The sequence below is a fragment of the Equus asinus genome, chromosome 8 (assembly GCF_041296235.1).
Source record: "Equus asinus isolate D_3611 breed Donkey chromosome 8, EquAss-T2T_v2, whole genome shotgun sequence".
In the NCBI taxonomy this organism is placed as follows: domain Eukaryota; kingdom Metazoa; phylum Chordata; class Mammalia; order Perissodactyla; family Equidae; genus Equus; species Equus asinus.
Window position 1 is genome coordinate 85,882,573 of NC_091797.1, and position 21,007 is coordinate 85,903,579.

Below are 21,007 nucleotides of genomic sequence, written 5' to 3' on the forward strand. Positions count from 1 at the left end.
CATAAAAAGTTGCTTCTTGACACATTACCAACCCAGGGGCCTGTTTAAACACAGGGACATAAGTCTTCTCAGCGTGAGAACAGGATAGTCTCAGAATATTCCAGGAGGCCTCGGGTTGTGTCTTCTGAAAAGGGACCAGGCTTCCTTTCCTGAGTCATAGGGCAGACTGTCTCTGAATTGGCAGATCAATACAACAAAGTTCTCTTCCCTGAACCTGGGCAAAGAGTTCAACATAGTCTTCCCGAGGTCACGAGGAGCTCATCTAGTTGCTTTCTGGAAAGGCTGTGGCAAGATTCAGCTCTTATTCCATCAGATATGCTGGCTGCTGTTGGTTTGGATGAAGTTATACACCGAGACTAGACTGATGGATGGAATTTAATCACTCCTAAAGAGGAAAGAATCTATGGTGCCACCTAGAGAACAGGATTCTTGCTGTTCAAAGTGGTGGAGGGTGCCAGGGTTCACACCACGCCCTGGGTGGTAAACTTCCAGACACATTCAAGAGGTGTTTATCTTTTGACACTTAGATGGCTCCCTACTGAGGATAAACCAACTTAGAGGAGACAGAGACTGCTGTTTGGAGCGGAGCAGGCATGGTAACGGGGAGGACAGAGATTTGATCTGGGACTTGGAAGGGTGTACAGCTACTTGACACACCCCATGTTTGTGCTTACAACTGAATCTTAGATTCTGACTGAAACCAAGATGGGTCTCCAAGGCCTGCCACCAAAGAGACATTTCTGTACCTGGACAGAGGTGTGAGCACCAAGAACATGGAGGCTACCTGGGAGACCATTCGGAGCTTGTCCTCTTTCCAATAGAGTACTCACGGGCTCCATCCAGACGAGAGCAGATTTCATGCTCATCAGATGGGATGGTGGGACTGTCGGGAGGGTGGCAGGAGTCAGACAAGTCATGGTGACTGGAAAGAGCCAAATACTTTTCATCCAAAGAATCCTGACACGCATCATCCATTTCCTCCTCCTCCTGCAGCTCCCTGCCGAGCCCAGAGGCACAAAGATAACAGAATATTAAACGAGGAAAGACTGGACACCGCAACTTCCCCACTGGTTCTGATTGGAAGACTAAGGGAGAGGTCACAGAAGGTAAAGAGGGCATCCCTTGAAACAGGAAGAAGATAACAGTCCTTCTCTGACTGCAACTAAGTGAGGCTGCCGTGGTGGGCGGAGGGAGGGCAGCAGGTGCTCACTGCCCCGTCCAGATAACAAGTTACTGAGGAAGGAGACTCAGCTCTCCTCTATGGCACAGTCATGACACAGAGCACACAACGAGAACCACAGGAGTTCCTGCAACTCCAAAGCATAACTTCTGTTCCACTTTTCTTACAGAGGCCCAGTGAGTAAAGGCTCCTGGGGCATTGTGGGCTCCCAGACATCTTGTGCCTTCTAGGCCTGTTTCTGTCAATACTGTAATACCATAGACACATTTTTGTCGAGCTGTATGTCGTGCTATGAAATCCTCACCGTTAAACAGGCGGCCAAATGTGCACACAGAAGTTATGCAACTTATCTTAGTTTTCCCCAAACAAGAGAGGACACGTGGTCTCCCTGAGTGCAGGAAATCTCTAAGATTGGTTAGTTTGCCTTGTGTCAAGCTGATTCTAGGTTCCTAAACTTGAGACATTAATACCAAGTGGAAACTAACAGGACAAGTCCCAAGGAAACAGACAGCATTCTTAAAAGGGGTGATTCGTGGGAGTGTGATGGGATGAAACAGGTCTACTGGTGCTTTCTAATTCTCCCTGGATTTGAGATCTTCAGATGTCACCATTGCTTTCACAACCAGGATTATCAGTTACCTGGGGGCTGTTGGCTCATCTCTTTCCTCATCCTTCTGATCTTTTTGAGTTTCTGCAAATAAATTTGGACAGGGCCAGTCATCATAAAAAGTTGCTTCTTGACACATTACCAACCCAGGGGCCTGTTTAAACACAGGGACATAAGTCTTCTCAGCGTGAGAACAGGATAGTCTCAGAATATTCCAGGAGGCCTCGGGTTGTGTCTTCTGAAAAGGGACCAGGCTTCCTTTCCTGAGTCATAGGGCAGACTGTCTCTGAATTGGCAGATCAATACAACAAAGTTCTCTTCCCTGAACCTGGGCAAAGAGTTCAACATAGTCTTCCCGAGGTCACGAGGAGCTCATCTAGTTGCTTTCTGGAAAGGCTGTGGCAAGATTCAGCTCTTATTCCATCAGATATGCTGGCTGCTGTTGGTTTGGATGAAGTTATACACCGAGACTAGACTGATGGATGGAATTTAATCACTCCTAAAGAGGAAAGAATCTATGGTGCCACCTAGAGAACAGGATTCTTGCTGTTCAAAGTGGTGGAGGGTGCCAGGGTTCACACCACGCCCTGGGTGGTAAACTTCCAGACACATTCAAGAGGTGTTTATCTTTTGACACTTAGATGGCTCCCTACTGAGGATAAACCAACTTAGAGGAGACAGAGACTGCTGTTTGGAGCGGAGCAGGCATGGTAACGGGGAGGACAGAGATTTGATCTGGGACTTGGAAGGGTGTACAGCTACTTGACACACCCCATGTTTGTGCTTACAACTGAATCTTAGATTCTGACTGAAACCAAGATGGGTCTCCAAGGCCTGCCACCAAAGAGACATTTCTGTACCTGGACAGAGGTGTGAGCACCAAGAACATGGAGGCTACCTGGGAGACCATTCGGAGCTTGTCCTCTTTCCAATAGAGTACTCACGGGCTCCATCCAGACGAGAGCAGATTTCATGCTCATCAGATGGGATGGTGGGACTGTCGGGAGGGTGGCAGGAGTCAGACAAGTCATGGTGACTGGAAAGAGCCAAATACTTTTCATCCAAAGAATCCTGACACGCATCATCCATTTCCTCCTCCTCCTGCAGCTCCCTGCCGAGCCCAGAGGCACAAAGATAACAGAATATTAAACGAGGAAAGACTGGACACCGCAACTTCCCCACTGGTTCTGATTGGAAGACTAAGGGAGAGGTCACAGAAGGTAAAGAGGGCATCCCTTGAAACAGGAAGAAGATAACAGTCCTTCTCTGACTGCAACTAAGTGAGGCTGCCGTGGTGGGCGGAGGGAGGGCAGCAGGTGCTCACTGCCCCGTCCAGATAACAAGTTACTGAGGAAGGAGACTCAGCTCTCCTCTATGGCACAGTCATGACACAGAGCACACAACGAGAACCACAGGAGTTCCTGCAACTCCAAAGCATAACTTCTGTTCCACTTTTCTTACAGAGGCCCAGTGAGTAAAGGCTCCTGGGGCATTGTGGGCTCCCAGACATCTTGTGCCTTCTAGGCCTGTTTCTGTCAATACTGTAATACCATAGACACATTTTTGTCGAGCTGTATGTCGTGCTATGAAATCCTCACCGTTAAACAGGCGGCCAAATGTGCACACAGAAGTTATGCAACTTATCTTAGTTTTCCCCAAACAAGAGAGGACACGTGGTCTCCCTGAGTGCAGGAAATCTCTAAGATTGGTTAGTTTGCCTTGTGTCAAGCTGATTCTAGGTTCCTAAACTTGAGACATTAATACCAAGTGGAAACTAACAGGACAAGTCCCAAGGAAACAGACAGCATTCTTAAAAGGGGTGATTCGTGGGAGTGTGATGGGATGAAACAGGTCTACTGGTGCTTTCTAATTCTCCCTGGATTTGAGATCTTCAGATGTCACCATTGCTTTCACAACCAGGATTATCAGTTACCTGGGGGCTGTTGGCTCATCTCTTTCCTCATCCTTCTGATCTTTTTGAGTTTCTGCAAATAAATTTGGACAGGGCCAGTCATCATAAAAAGTTGCTTCTTGACACATTACCAACCCAGGGGCCTGTTTAAACACAGGGACATAAGTCTTCTCAGCGTGAGAACAGGATAGTCTCAGAATATTCCAGGAGGCCTCGGGTTGTGTCTTCTGAAAAGGGACCAGGCTTCCTTTCCTGAGTCATAGGGCAGACTGTCTCTGAATTGGCAGATCAATACAACAAAGTTCTCTTCCCTGAACCTGGGCAAAGAGTTCAACATAGTCTTCCCGAGGTCACGAGGAGCTCATCTAGTTGCTTTCTGGAAAGGCTGTGGCAAGATTCAGCTCTTATTCCATCAGATATGCTGGCTGCTGTTGGTTTGGATGAAGTTATACACCGAGACTAGACTGATGGATGGAATTTAATCACTCCTAAAGAGGAAAGAATCTATGGTGCCACCTAGAGAACAGGATTCTTGCTGTTCAAAGTGGTGGAGGGTGCCAGGGTTCACACCACGCCCTGGGTGGTAAACTTCCAGACACATTCAAGAGGTGTTTATCTTTTGACACTTAGATGGCTCCCTACTGAGGATAAACCAACTTAGAGGAGACAGAGACTGCTGTTTGGAGCGGAGCAGGCATGGTAACGGGGAGGACAGAGATTTGGCCTGGGACTCGGAAGAGTGTTGAACTACCTGACCCACCTGATGTGTGTGCTTAAAACTGAGTCCTAGATTGTGATTCAAACCAAGTTAAGTCTCTAGGGCCAGACTGAAGAGATGACATATCTTGACCCGGACAGGGACGTGGGGAACATGAATATGGACACTACCTGGGAGACCTGTTGGAGCTTTCTTCTCCTGTTGATGGCAGTTCTCAGTAGCTGCAACCAGAGCAGAGAAGTCTTCGTGCTCCTCAGACAAGAAAACATTGGTGCTGGGAGGCTCATGGGAATCAGATGGGTACTGGTGACTGGAAGAAGTCACAGGGCCTTCATCCACTGACCCCTTCAGGGCTTCATTCACACTCTCTTTTTCCTGTAGCTCTGTGCTCAGGCTAGGGGAAAAAGGATATGATGAAACCAAGAAGGATCGGATGCCAGAGTCCCAGGTGGTCCTGATTGGTGGTAGAGAGAGTGGTCACAGAAAGTGAGGGACAGTCCCCTCAAAGAGAAAGAAAACAATCCTCCTATGATGAGGGCATGGTCTGGCTGCCCCTGAGGGCAGGAGAGAGGGGAGTGGGCGCTCAGTGAACTGGCCAGATAGCACTCAATGAGGAAGGAGAATCAACTCTACCTGGATGGTACAGCAATGGCACTCAGCAGACACAGAGAACCAGAACAGTGGCTCAACCACGTGCAGAAATGGTGTTGAATTTTACATACTGCCACCCAAGGAATGCACGTTCCTGACACATTGTAGATGCCCAGAGACCTTGTGCCTTCTAGACTTCTTTCTATCAATATTGTGACGGGACATGATTGTTTTGGTCTAATTACCTTTCTTGCTATGAAATGCATGCCAACAAGCTAAAGTCCACCATGCAGAAAGCAGATATCCATCTCATCTTAGGTTTAGCCACAGAGGAGAGAACAGATGGATTCTGTGACTACAGCAAATTCCCTGAGACGGGTTAATTTCCCTTACGAAAGTATAACAAGTATCACAAAAGCAAATGACAACCTTTGTAGAAGGCTATTTCCTGATCGCTTAAGTGAATGGAATAATTCAACCAGCAGTTTCTGTCACTTTTGCCTTAGAAATCTGTGGCTAGTGTTGGCCTCTCGGTCTTTATTTGGGAACCATCCTCTTATTTTACCCATCCTCTTCCAGGCCCTGATCATTCCTTGTTACCTGGGGTCCATTGATGCTTTTTCTTCTTTGTTCTCCTCCTCTGCATGATTTTCTGCAGAAAAATTCAGAAATTCCAAATTCAGAAATGTCCAGCAGGCACTAAGGAGTTCCATGCCACCCATTGTAAACACAATGGCCTGTCTGGTCACGAAGACATAAATACCCAACTACAATTTCAGGATACACTGAGAGAATCGTACTGAAAGGTCTCTTCTTTGTATTAAATGAATGCCCTTTCTTGTTCTTATGATCCATCAGACACAGCTTCCCTGATGGCATGCTCTACGTGAAACTGGAAAAAATGTTAGACATGTCTTTTGTTGCCAAGATCACCATGTACTTGTCCAGATTCCCTCTGGACTTCTACAACTGTATCATTTGTCTTGACGTAAAGCTGGCTCTCAGGCACAGTGGGAACTTTCTCTAAGGCGACCATAAACAAGCCTCTCAGTCTCCCCTCAAGACGTCTAAAGAGACTTCCAGTTTCTGGTCCCACAAGTAAGGATCTTGGAAGTCATCACTCCTGTCCTCACAACAAGAAAGGAGCTGAACAAACTGAAAATCAACCACTCTTCTTCGATCCGTCAGAGAATGAAGGTCAGAGAGCAAACCACTGCCCCCAAACTGGACATACAAACAGGCTAGGCAAACAAAGAGAATTACAACCTATTGAAGCAGAAACCTAGGCAGGAGCCAGGACCAGAGGAGGAAAACTTAGCATGTAATTGACTAATTGCTGGAGACTCAGTGTGGAGAAGTTTGAGTTAAAAGCATCAGGGGGCCCAGTTGTGGGAGAAACCCAAGAGTTCTGGAGAGTTTTCTGTCCAGGAGCCCTATCGGTTTCTCACAGTGAAGACTAGAGAAAAATCTCCTTACACCTCTGGCAGAGTGAGATGAAAGTAGCTATTGGGAGATAGATCCGGAGCATTTTGTTTTTCTTGACAAAGCCTGCTCTCAAAGAAACTATTTGACCAGAGCCTAACCAACTGGGATTTTACCACAACCCAACTGACCTTGGGGAAAGGAAATGCCCAACTCCAGCCCCTCTAGCCTTCCTTTTCCATCGAGGGCACCTGGAAGGTGAACCCTGAGAAGCTCTTGTGAAGGCCACAGCCCAGGGACCCAGGCTGACTCACAGACTGAGCCCTGATCATAGGACTACAGAATGTGTCCACACACACACACACACACCTTACCAGCACATCCATAGGGATCCTAGATGATAACAGGGGAATATAACGGAAAGGATACAACTGAAAGAACCGCACGTTCTCAGTCCTCATTTAAGCAGAAATCACCAGGGACACTCAAGAGAGCTGAGAACACAAAACCAAGTATTCCAGAGGGGACTTAAGCCTCTGACATCTACAGCTCCAATAAACAGGAAACCCAGCCTAACCCCTAGCCAGATAAAGACAAAACTTCACACTAAGGCCTACTTACCTCAAATCCTTTACCCAGTATATCATGTTTGGCTTTTAACAAAACATTATAAGACATACTATGAGACAAAAAAAAAACACAGTTTGAAGAAAGAAACTAAGCATTAGAACCAGGCTCCGATATGGCAGACATGGTGGAATTACTAGAGCAGGAATTTAAAATGACAGTGATTAACGTGCTAACGGCTCCAAAGGGAAAGGTGGACAGCATGCAGGAACATAAGGGGAAGGTAAGTAGAAAGATGGGAACTCTAAGAAAGAATCCAAAGGAGATGGTAGAAATGAAAAACACTGGGACAGAAATGGAGAGTGCCTTAGAGGTTCAACAATACACTGGACACAGCTGAGCAAAGAACCTGCGAGCTTGGAGAAATATCGAGAGAAATTTCTAAAACTGAAATGCAAAGAGGAAAAAGAATGAAAAGGAAGAGATGATCCAAGAACTGTGGAACAATCACAAGAGGTGTAAATATGTGTAATGTGACTATCAGAAGGAGCACGGAAGAAGCATTTGAAGCAATAATGACTGAGAATTTCCTAAAAATTTCTTCAGTTTTTGCCACCCAAAGGTTTTTTTTTTTTTAATATTGGCACCTGAGCTAACAACTGTTCCCAATCTTCTTTTTTTCTTCTGCCTTTTCTCCCCAAATCCCCCCAGTACATAGTTGTACATTCTACTCTGGGTTCTTTTAGTTGTGGCATATGGGATGCCGCCTCATGGTTTAATGAGAAGTGCCACGTACGCATCCAGGATCTGAATCAGTGAAACCCTGCACTGCCGAGTGGAGCGTGTGAACTTAACCACTTGGCCGTGGGGCCAGCATCCCCTAAAATTAATCATAGACATTGAACCACAGATCCAGGAAGCTCAGAGAATAGCAACCAGGGAAATACCAAAATGTATACACCTAGGAAAGAATATCATATTCAAAATGCAGAAAATCAACAACAAAAGAAAAGTCTAAATGAAGCCAGAGGGGAAAATACCTTACCCGGAGAAGAGTAAGGATAAGAGGTATATCAGACTTCTCTGAAACCATGCAAGCAAGAAGAGAAGGGAGTATAAGGAAGACACCCCACCCACCTCGAATTCTGTATCCAGTAAATTATCCTTCATCAGCAAGAGAAAAAGACAACATTCCTAGACAAAGAAGAATTGAAGGAATTTGTCACCAGTAGGCCTGCCTTGCAAGAAATGTTCAAAGAACTTCCTCAGAACAAAGGAAAACGATATAAGTCAGAAACTGGGATCTACACAAAGAAAGGAAGAGCATTTTGAAGCAATGAATTCAAATACCATAATTTATTTGTCTTTTTCTTGATTGATCTAACTGATAACAGTTCAAAACAATAGTAGCAATAATGGATTTGGATAAGCAGCTTATGGATAAGTGAAATGAATGACAGTAATGCTCTAACGGATGGGTGGAATGAATTGGGAATACTGTGTTATTAGGCACTTGTGCTAGCCATGAAACAGTACACTGTTCTTTGAAAGAGCACTTGGATGATTTTTAAATGTACATTGCAAACTCCAGGGCAACCACTGAAAAAGAAGAAAGAAAACATAAGAGTACAGTTGACACGCCAAGAGAGGAGGAAAAAACGGAATCACGTAAAATTCTTTTTCACAACCAGAGAAGACGGAAAAAGAGTGGAAGACAAAAAAAAGAAACCAGGAAGAGAACAATGAATATAAAACAGTAACTAATATGGTAGACGTTAATCCAAGTATATCAACAAAAACCTTCCAAGTCAGTGGTCTAAATGCACCAATTAAAAGATAGACTGTCAGAGCGGATGAAAAAATAAGACTTAATTAGATGATGTGTATAAGATATCCACTTTAAATAAAAAGGCACAGATATAATAAGAGAAACAGGATGGAGAAAGATATACCACGCTATCACTGATCAAAAACAAAGCTGCAGTAGATCAAACAATTTCAGACAAAGCAGACTTCAGACCAATGAAAATGATCAGGGATAAAGAGGGGTGTCATGTAACAAAACGGGGTCCATTCTCCAAAGACATAACAGTTTTTAAGGTGCACCTAGGAGAAGAGCACGAAAATAACTGAGGCAAAAACTGAGAGCTGCAAGGAGAAGTAGATGAATCCGGTATTACAGTTGGAGATTTCAACACCCCTCTGTCAGAAACAGAGAGATCCAGCAGGCAGAAAATCAGGAAGGATAGAGTTGAAATAAACAGCACCATCAATCAACTTGATAGAATCGACACTTCTACAATTCTTCATCAAACGAGGGGAGAACACAGATTCTTCTCAAGCTCACATGGAACATTCTCTAGGGCAGGCACTATGCTGAGAAGGAATGAGAAAAAAGACAGAAGATACAGATTACTTACATGAGAAGTGAAAGAGGGACTGGCACTACTGATCCCATGGACATCAAATGGATAATCAAGGAATGTTAGGAACCAATCTGTGCCCTGAAGTTTGAAATTCATACTTTACTTGAAACATACAATCTACCAAAATTCCCACAAGGAGAAACAGATCATCTGAATAGGCTTATATCTACTACAGAAATTGAAACAACAAAAGAATCTTCCCAAACAGAAAGCACCAGGCCCAGATAAATTCACTGGTGAATTCTATCAAATATTTAAGGAAGAAATTAGGCCAGTTGTCTACCATCTCTTCCAGAATATAGAAACAGGGAATACATCCTAACACATTCTATGAAGTCAGCATTCTCCTAATACAAAAACCAGACAAAGATGTTACGAAAAGGAACACTCCAGGCCAATAAGTCTCATGAACATAGGTGCAAAAATCATCAACAAGATTTGACAGATTGAATCCAAGAAAGTATACAAAGAATTATACACCACAACCAAGTGAGATTGATTCCAGCTATGAAAAGGGGGTTCAACACTCAAAAATCAATTAATGTGATTCACCGTCCATCAGGAAAGAAACCTCTAGTTGGACCACTGTGGCCTGTACCCAGTGCATTTCTCCTCTCTGTTCCCACCCTGCCAGTGCTGCTCCTGTGATGGCCCCAAATGGGACATGGAAACCAGAACAACTGGTTAAAAAAAAAATCCTCGTGAGTGGAATCTCTTGGAGCAGCTCAGTGCAGTCAGGGCCTATGACCGCCTTACCTGGGCTGAGCTTTCGGGCAAGGCGCTCCACCAGCCTGCGGCCCTCAGCCAGTCGTTCTTGAAAGCCCTGACCCTGGAAGTTGGTAGGGTCATCGTGGGTGAGAAGGTTCCTGAGGTGCTGCTTGAGGAGCACAGAGACTTCTCTGCCTTTCTCTATCGTTTGCTGTAACTGGGCCAGCTCTTGAGCCTGATCTTGGATTAGGACATCATATTTCCTAAGGTGGCACAGAAGAGACCGTTTAAACATGCAAAGAGTCGAACCATAGATCATAAGATTTTTCATGGAGATTTCTGTGAGAAAATCCCCAAGGAGCTATTGTAGCAGAATTCTGGCACATGTACGGTGACCTGCTGCTGCCAGCCTGCTATCAGTTCCCCTCCATTAAACCCAGCGTATGTGGGGCTAAAACCAAAGCACTCTTTCCCCGCTTACTCCCTGGCTCCAGAATACTCTATCCACCATGGAGACAAACCACCTGGGTTCCCTATCATCTCCTCCTCCCCGCTGCAAACAGTGTCCCAAGGCCGAATGCAGGCTGGTGGGAAAGTTCCGACCAGCAAGGCCACTGAGTCCCCCCACCATCTACAAGCAGCCACAATCCTCACAAACCTTTAAAAACACTCACGTCCCCTCTTTCGGTGAGATGAGATGAAATGAGACAAATGTGAGGGCTCCCTCTCCTCTCCTGGCTCATGTCACCCGAAATAACAACCCTCTCCTTGCCTTAAGCCTGGTGTTCCAGTTTTTATTGGGCCTCTCGTGTGGCAGGTAAAGAACCGATGTCTGTAGGTGGTAAAATCTGATGAGCCAACCAGAAGGCTCTTGCCCATGGGTCCATGGCCCCAGGCCAACTGGGATTTCCTGGGAAGCAGTCCTGCAGCCACCTCGGTCATTTGCCCTAGGGACTGCCCTCAGTACTTTCCATCTGCCTCGGAGCCACTGACCCTAGGCCCATTTTCTCATGGCGAGGAAACAGATTCTAGATTGGTTTGTTTGCTGCTTCTTCCTTCTGGGAAGTCGATGGACTCTGAAATAGAGTAAGTTGCCTCAGAGATGCCCATGAACTTCCTTCCCCTCTTTTGGGGTCCCCTCCATTCACGGAAGGGCCAACTTGGGTCCTTTCCATTCACGGAGGGGCCGTCTGGGCACGCATTTGGAGTGGGAATAGTTGTAGGACTTTCTACCCTCCATCTGGGAACTGGTTCACTGGTGTCTGGTATTTCTGTGTCTGGATCTGAGTGTCTGTCTCTCTGTCGCTGTGTATCGGAATGGGAAACATGCTATCTGTCACCAAGCAGAGCCCATTGGGGTTAATTCTGAGTAGATGGTCTAATTATAGTTAGAAGCCAATGTCTGAAACGGATGGTTTTCTTTTGTGACACTGTTTGACCACAATACTCTTGAAACTCTGGAGAGAAGATGGCCAAACAACGGATCCTTAAGTTAGAAAACTTTTAGAGAGCTCTCTTCATAAAGAGCTGTTTTACTGGTACCTATGAGAAGACCAAATTAAAAGGAAAATACAACGACTAATCTCAAAAACGTCATCAAATTTGGGGTCTCAGCTTCTTCTTGTGGTCTCACAGATGCAAATGGAAACATCAAGTTAACAAAGAGAAGTGAAGAAGGGAAGAGTGACAGAACTCACTCCAACAGGATGGCAATCTTTAGTCATTAAAAAGAAAGAGCAGGGTGAATAGAACAGACACAAATACTGTCAAAACGAAGCTTTGACTAAAACACTGCCTAAGGTTGGATGGGCTAAAGGGACCCCATATTGGCCCCCAACATTAAAGAATATCAGACAAACTTGTTCTATTTCTTCCAGTTTGAAAAAAATTTTAAAAGTCAGTAGGCAGAAATCACAGCGAGAAACCTATCAACACTTGTTTGGGGCAACAATTAGGCTGCTCAGGTTGGTACAAGTACAAAGATTAAAGTGTTTACCCTAATATTTCATGAGGAGATTATGTCAACTTTGCTTGGATGCTTTTTTGGGAATAAATATTATGCCTAGCTGGGAATGCATTCCCTACATAACACTGTAATACCAAAACTTGTGAGTGAAATTCTAATATAAGTTATAATTAGGGGTACAAGAGTTGAAAAAATTAAGATAAAGGTTTGTCAAAGTTGGTGTATGTAAATAGACCTTCTGTAAAACAATTACATCTGTTTTGCTGCATTGCATTATAGATTCTGTAGTGGGAATAAACATTATGTGTCGCTGGAGAACGTGTCCCTTGCCTGATATTGCAAGAGCTCATAAACCCACCCTTCAGGCTCTGCGAATCGAACATGTAGAGGAGATTTCACTTTACAATGGCCAAAATGAGGCAGTTTCAGTTTACTCAAACCGATACATGCAATCGGAACAAGCCAGCTACAACAGGAAGCCTATTCTAATCTTTTGATGCTTCTAAAGAAAATAAGAAATATTTTACTGCCTCTTTAAGAGAAAAATCATTAAATAATTAAACATGCCAGGGCAGAAGCCAAGCCTGCTGCTTCTTTCTCTTCTCTCACTGAGATTTGCCACTTCAACTCCCCCAAAATGCCTGATCTGAAACTAAACAGCTGAAAATAGGGAAACTTTTGAGATAATTTGGAATTATAATGGCCACTCTGGGGAACCTCTGCTTCAGACGAGTCCACCTGAGGGGTCTCCCTTCAAAGAGAGGATTCAAAATCTCTTAGAACGGAACACAGTCTTTAATTGACAGACAGAACCTTCTAAAAGACAAAGCTATTTAACAGGATCTAAAATGAACTTTGGGAAATAAAAGCCTGTTTAAGTGTGCTGGTTTGATTTAAAATAGACATGTTCTCAGAGTTATCAGCAGTGGATATAATGCAGACATACAGCCTGGGTTTACTCGTCAAATGAGCTCATGTTCTCTCTGTTACAAAATTTGTCAACAAGAGTAATAACTTAGAATAAAAGCTGATTTTGTTTAATGTCTCATGAGGTTTTGGTGGACCATGTAAATATAACTCTTGAGAACGGGTAAACGAAATAGATGTAAGACTGTCACCATGCAAAGTTGTTACAATATTGTGGACTACCGTCCCTATGCTCTACATTCCAACCCCATGACTTACTTATTTTGTAACTGGAAGGTTGTACCTCTTAATCCCCTTCACCCATTTCACCCACCCCCAACCCCTCCTCCCTCTGGTAATCACCAGTTTATTTCCTGTGTCTATGAGTCTGTTTGTTTGGTTTGGTTTGTTTTCTAGATTCCGTATAGAGGTGGAGAAAAAGAAACCCTCCTAGACTGTTGTTGGGAATATAAATTGGTGCAGCCACTGTGGAAAACAGTGTGGAGGTTTCTCAAAACCTTTAGAAAGACAGGTTTTTTTCAGAGAAAGCCTGACAAACTGTAGTCAGTCAGGAGGTGATTGTGATTAAAGGTAAATGCGGTAGTGATTGCACCACATCCTGAATATCCTAAATGCCACTGAATGGTTCACTCGAATTTAGCCAACTTTAGGTTCTGTGAATTTCACCTCAATAAGTTTTATTTTAAAAAAAGACTCAAGGAACCTTTGAGTAATTGGAGTCCATAGTTTACCAATTATTGTTCTCTAATGGTGTTATGCAAATTCGTATGCATGTGGCTGCCATGAAAATTTGAGCCATTCTCCTGGCCCAGAGTTGCTCCTTGCCCCCTTCAGAGATGCCTACAACTTCCCAGCAGACGCCCAGCACAGAGCCCCCCTTACTTGAGCTTCTCCGCTAACGTTGACTTCTCTGTGGGCTTCCCCTCCTGGAACTGCAGCTTCTCCCCCAGCACCGATTCAATGATGTGTTTGCACGCTCCAGACTCTGAGGAAAGACAGAGAGGCCGGCCTCAGTGGAAAGCTGGCCATGCTGCTGGGGTCACTGTCTGCAAGGGAGGAGGCAGGCTCCATCTTCTTCTCTCAGAGGGAGATAGAACCCCAGCACCAGGCTCTCCACTGAGATTTCCACCTTCTATTGCTCAGCCTCCCAAATACACAGCATTTGGTCACTCCTCATTTGAGAGCTGAGCAAAGAGAAGCTTCAAGGCAGAGAAAGTGACCAGACAAGATTAGCTGACGTTTGGCAAGCTCAGAATTCACATGCCCTGAGACTGACCCCAAGTCCTGGGCCACTTTACCAAGACTTGCAGCCTCTTGAGTAAAACACTAAGCGGCATGAAGTAGTGATCCCTGTGTGCTCGGGAAGGCCCCTGGGCCTACTGATTGTTGGGTCCTCTGAGCTCAGAATTTCAAGGACAAGTACCTTCACGATGAAATATAAATGTATATGAATGCAATTCTGAAAAATACAAGGCATAACCATCAGTCCCTGAAGGAAATAGGCACAGGCTGTTGAAGAAGTTGTTTTCAATTCCAAGTAGTACAAGAAAGAACTAATCAATAGTGTTTCCTGTGTGTCAAGAACTGTTTTAGTAACTTTACAGAAATAACTCATGTGATTCATTGCAACCGCTCAAAGAAGTAGGCACTATGACAGCGCCATACTAACGGAGGAGGAAACCGTGAGGCTCAGAAAAAGCCACAGCTTGGATCTGAGCCCAGGAAGAGTAGCTCAGTCTTCACCAATGCACTGTGTTACCTCGCCACAAGATCTTGGGTGACATCTTTCTTCTTCATCATCTTCAAAATTTGTTTCCTACAGTTATGTTACGCCTATAAAAAAAAGCTGTAAGGAAAACTGAGTCCTTTCTCAAAACCTCATCTCGTCACTTTCTTAAATTGCAGGTTTCAATGTTTACTTTTCTCTGCGTCAGTCATTTGAAGTTCACCACTCCCACGATGGTTTACTGGAAAATAACACCCATCCAGACTCAGAGTCGTCGAGATCCCTTCTAATCACTCTGTTTGGCACGAGGCCCTGTTCTCACGATCCCTTTTGTCACCACAGCCCCTCTTACTGAACAGGTGATGGAGCTTCCAATTGCGAGGCTGACTGTGGGAGGGAAGGGCCTGCCCCAGACACTGGTTTGAGTTTTTACTGGGGCTGGTGGCCACCCCCACTTACCGTCATTCTCACTTGGGCCATGTCTCACAGCCCAGACCCTCAAGGTCACCCGGACCTGCTGGCAGTCCTGCATCACCAAAGGTTCACCAGCTCAAAGAGACACAGAAGAGGGGGTACGGATTCTCTCATTTCCCCCGAGACACCCTCTACCTCACCCCAAGAGGCAAAGTGGCTTCCTTGGCCTCAGAAAGAAAAGCCTGTGCTCAGGAAGCATGGCTTCCCGCTCAGCAGGGTCGTCTCTGTCTGGATGGCGTCACTCATGGATACCACAGTGTCAGCGAGGAGCACACTCATCTTCAGGCTCCTGTAAAGCAGGGAACATCACCTGCTTCCCCCGGTGTGTACCATCACCCCATCTCCCCAGTGTAAGGAGCACAGAGCTTTGCCAGTGGGACCTCAGAGAAGCCTGAACTGATGGAGCTCATTAGTCCCAGACACTTAGGCCAAGAGTGATGCAGGATCTGATTCCGTACACAGAGGATGCTGAGAGAAACAGGTTAGCCTGTTCCAGAGTGAAACACGCAGTTCTGTGCCTGCACCAGGAATCAGTCACTGGGATTTTACCTAATCCCACCCTACACCTCACTGCCAATCTGGAAAAGTCCCTCAACTCTTTGGGCCTCGGTTTGTCCATGCTCAGCAAACTGAGGGTAAAATACCCACTTGTACCTTCCCTGGACTGTGGTCAGAATGAAGTTTATTTTGCCTCAGGGAACAGAAGAAAAGGTCTGGAGAGTTTTTAGTTTCTTAGGGGGAACACGGTGGTCACTCATCCCTCTGGTGACCATGACCCTGTAGGACTTACTGTATTTCTGCAGCTGGTTGGCCAGGATGTAGGCAGTGGACTCAGAGACAAGGAACTTCTGTTTGAGGTCTCGAAAGTCCTGTTTGCTTTGTTCCAGCTGGGACTGAAGCTCCTGGTTGATTTCCAGGAGGGTCATTTCAGCCCCCGGATCAGACACAGGGCCAAGAGAAACTGCCATGGTGACGTGGGGCGGAAGAGGTAGGGCGGGGACTGGGGAGAAGAGACCCAAACACAGAATGGGTTAAAAACAAGTGAAAGCAAATAGGTTTAATGAGGACTGAGGGGTGAGGATTCAGGAATTCTTAACTTACTGTCGGCAACAACGTGATCAACACCCCACAGCACTTGAGAGTCTGTAACCCCCAAAACAAGGTTCAAGACGCCAGAGCTCAGAGCCAAAGGCACTGCCTCTAGCTCACACTCCAACACGAGTGACGGAGGGAGGAGCCAGCGCGCCAGGTAACGGTCTGGAGTTGCAATAACAGAACTGGAAGGTGGGGGGTGTCATGGAATCTTAGGAGCCCCTGCCTTCCAGTTGCCTAGGCCGCGAGGATACATAAGGCCCCCTGGTCTCTTCTGAAAGTCACCACCGATGGGGCCACCCTCAGCAGCCACTCTCAAGAGGTGTCTACCCTTGTGCTGATAGTGCCAACCTATTTCTTTCCAAGACACATCTAAGCGGAACAGTTTCTCAGTGTTCATTCTTGTATGTTTACAAAAGCATCAAGGCAGAAATAGTTTCCCAACAAGTTTTATTTTCTTAAGGGCTGTCATGAAGTCACCCAACCTTCTCCTTAAATTCAAACAGAGCTTAAGGTTTTTCCACAAGTGAAAGATGTTAAATTTTTCGACTCTCATGTTGATGTTCTTCTACCGTTTTTTCTATATCCATTAAAAAGTGTAGGACAACAGCAGAGTATCCTATAAAGGAATGAACAACTCATTTAAAAAAATGTGTTCTGTCCTGAAACTCTAAATATTCTGTTTGCTGTATCCTTGTGTCACGTTGGCTTCTTTTCCATCACTGGGGCAGCAAGTTAAGTCAAGTTGAACACGCCTACCTCCCAAAGTCCTCCTGTATTTCTTGGTTGCTTTTTGGATGTTGTTCATCAAAATGTTGTTCACCATGTTTGATGAGGATGCTTTCAATGTCACTAGACAACATATGTCATATTTCTCACTCGTGGATCTCATTCTAGTACCACAAGAGCTCTTTCTGAGTTGTCAAAATGATTAAAATAGTTCAGGTATACATCCCGGAATACGTGTTGTGCTCATCCTTTTGGAAAGATTTCTAAACGTGACGCTAGTTTTTACGTTCCCTCAGTTCCCCTACACATTGAACAGACAGGGATCCAGGGCAGTTTTCATGGAACGTTGCTCGATAGATCTCTTTGACTTGTCCTCATGCCACTGACCTGTAGTTGTATTCCACTAAGAGAGCACAGTCAGTTCAAGGTCAAGGGTCAGGGATGGTTGATGATCCACAGTGTACATGTGCAATGGGGTTCAGTGACAATGAAGCTGAGGTCTCGAAGAGAAGGAGAGGTAGGCAGGAAAAACGATGCCCTGAACCCTCTCCTGACCTTCTCAGCATCCGATGCCAACTGGGTCTTGTGAGCCTGAGACTTGGCAGACCCGCTGTGGCATCGGCCTCTTCAGGTTAGCTGCTGGACTTGCCTGAGTTAAGGCTGCAACTGGTGTGAGCACGTGCGGCCCAGCGTTCCCATCACAGTGCAGGATGGAGGTCCAGATCAGCCACTTTTGGAAGCTCATCTGCTCGCCGTCCCACGCCGTCCTCCAACTATGCTGTGGAATGATAGCGGCGTGAGAGCCACCAAAGGCTTTAAAGAAATCTACTTTCTGGTGTTTGTGGGACCTGACATTCGGTAGGAAAAAGAAAACATTGTCAAATTCCTTCACTTTAAAACTGACGAGACGGAAGGCTCGCAAAAGTTACATGACACACTTGAAATCACAGGGAGGAGCGTTTTGCAGTGCTAATTATAGTAATCATAATAACAGTAATAGTTCATTGAGTATTATTGTGCCAGGCATTTTGCTAAGAAGCGCTGTCTACATAGAAGGGCATCTTATTTTCATCATAATCGTTTCAGGTAATATTACTGTCCATAAGCAAAAAGTAAAAAACTTGAAGAAGGGGACGTTCAGTAATTTACTTGGCCAAATTAAAAATAGAAAAAAATACGAAAAGCACTTCTTCTTTATAAGAGCAAGTGAGTGATTGCTTTGCGTTCTGGAACAGTAGGAGAAACCTATTTGTCTTTATCCTGCATTTGTCCCGTTTACTGTGCTCTTTTTCTCTCTCTGTGACCTGGCTTTGCTTCTAGAGCGCTCCCTTGTCCTACTAACCCAGCTCCATGCACGTCCAATAGCAGAAGTGCCGGCTGGACTCTTCCAGAGTCTCCCTGAAATGCTTATGGTGTCAGGACGTCAGGCACAGTCTGGAGGCAAGAGCGACCCAGATCTGAGAATGGGTAGCTGCTTTCCCACCTCATTAGTCGGCATGATGTCAAACGACAGGAAAGATGACCTCCCTGTAACTCAGGTCAGGAGTCATGTCTCAGTGCCTGTGATCTATTGGGCTGAACTGTCCTGAACTTGCTAATGTTCTGGTTTCTTGTTGAGTGGCTAGAATATTTATAAGGCTTTCTCATTTAAACTTCTCTGTTGAAATGTGCATTAATCCCGGTATGATTAAATTTGGTAAGGTAAAAGGCTTGTGGAAGACTGGTCCCTTCCATGAGCAAAAGAGGGTAAATTTAACTTCTGTTCAAAGCAAGCCGGGACTTGAAATGAGGGCTTTCACTATTTCAAGGTGGACCGTCAGGTGCCTCAGGTGTATGTCCCCAAGGGCTTGTGTCTGTGCCATAAACTGGATGAGGTGAAAACGGGGTCAGCCACACCAGGTCCCTTTCCATTCTAGGGTCCTCCAACACTTCCTCCTCTGCTTGAGAGAACAGATGGGAAATGTCCTTGTGGTTCTGCCCTGTCCTACTTTTGTCTTTTGGGTAAAAGTTACAGAGCTCAGTGTTTCCCGCCCCGGGGGGCGGGGGGAATCATTAGAAGAGTCATCTGGGAGGGTTGGTACCAATCAAGTTCACAGTCCTCACTCGTAGCGATTCTGATTCAATGGGCGGAGGTGGGGCATGGAATGGATTTGCTGAAGTTGCTCAGATGCGAAAGAGGTTGAGGGCCCACTGCTGTCATCGACCTTCCTCACAGTTTGGGGATGATTATTTCAGATAGATTATTAATTCTAACCTTCACCATCGACTTGTGAGGAAAGCATTACATTTCCCTGGTTTGCAGATGAAGAAACCAAGGCACAGAGAGGGTCTGTAACTGGCCCAAGGTCGCCTGGCTGTAAGGGCTGAAGCCAGGGGTCAGGTAATCCCCCACTCCCCCCCCAAATCTTCTTCCCACATTTTCCAGTTCATTCTCGTGTCATGTCTTCCCTAGGAGGTACTTTCTTCACCTATACCTCATTGCTACCAAAATTTTCCTGAGTTTAATTTTTTCATCCAATATATTGTTCACAAAAGGCTAACAGCATCATATTCTGGCCACTGGTTATTAATTTGAGACACATTGTTTCACGAAAATACAGGGCATGGGACTGTGCAAAGTCACATTGCTGCCTTATTATCATCATCAGGGCATAATTCATAAACAGTAAAATTCAGCATTTTGTGTACAAGTCAGTGACTTTCAGTCTATTTGGAAGGTGGTGAAACTATCACCACTACCTAATTTCTGAATGTTTGCATTACCTCCAGAATGAAACGCCATACCTATTGGCAGTTACTGCCTGTTCTCCCATTCTCCCAGCCCTTGGCAACCACTTCTCTACCTGCTCTCCCTATGGACTTGCCGAATGTGGACATTTCTTCTAAAACGAACTATTCAACATGTGGTCTTTCGTGTCTGGCTTCTTAGCATACTGTTCTCAAGGTTGACCCATGGTTTGGCATGTATCAGTACTCTTACTATTTTCATGCCTTAATACAATTTCATTTATGGCTATGCTACATATTGTTCACTCATCAGTTGATGGCTATTTGGGTTGTTTCTACTTTGGGCTGCTATGCATAATGCTGCTATGAATGTTCATGTGCGAGTTTGTTTGTGACCACATGTGCTCAGTTCTCTTGGATGTATACCTAGGAGTGGAATTGCTGTGTCTACATCAGCTCTATATTTAACTTTGAGGAAGTGACAAACTGTTTGCCAAAGCAATTGTGCCATTTTACGTTCCCACGAGCAACGCACGAGGATTCCAGTTTCTCCACATCCTCCTCAACACTTGCTATTCCTGTCTTTTAATACGTCATAGTAGCGGTTGTGAAGTGGTATCTCATTGTGGGTTTGATTTCCATTTTCTTAATGACTAACGACGTTGAGCGTCCTTTCATGTTCTTATTGACCATTTGTACATCTTCTATGGAGAACTGCCTATTCAAATGCTTTTTCCATTCATAGATTATTTGTCTTTTTACTGTTGCATTGTAAGAGTCCGTTAAATATTCTGGGCACTACACACTTACCGGATACATGTTTTGCAGCTGTCTTCGCTGATTCTGTGGGTTGTCTTTTCACTTCCTTGTTGGCATCCTTTGAAGCACAGAAAATTTTAATTTTGGTGAAGTCCAGTCGATCTACTTATTCATTGATTGTTTTTGCTTTAGCTGTCAGATCTCAGCAATCATTACCTAATCAAAGGTCACAAAGATCTAAACCTCTGTTTTTGTCAACACACTGCTTTGAATTAGACCTTTCCTGGGTTAGTATAGGAGGACATTTTTGAATTTTGATTCCTATAAATTGATATATATTTATATCCTTCTTGTTGATATTCACAGGCCTGCCCACCACTCCGATGGAGCATCCATGTACTAGAACAGAGATCTGGGGGGCCGGCCCGGTGGCGTAGCGGTTAAGTTCGCATGTTCCGCTTCTCGGTGGCCCGGGG

The 21,007-nt window shown here is 45.0% G+C and overlaps 1 long non-coding RNA gene across 1 annotated transcript; it reads left to right on the plus strand.

Moving 5' to 3' along the window:
* The first annotated feature begins 1,316 nt into the window (after nt 1-1,316).
* LOC123288032 (uncharacterized) lies at nt 1,317-8,194 on the plus strand. The gene is made up of 2 exons (XR_011505396.1): nt 1,317-3,007; nt 5,867-8,194. It is a non-coding gene; the product is annotated as an uncharacterized lncRNA (long non-coding RNA).
* The last annotated feature ends 12,813 nt before the right edge of the window (nt 8,195-21,007 follow it).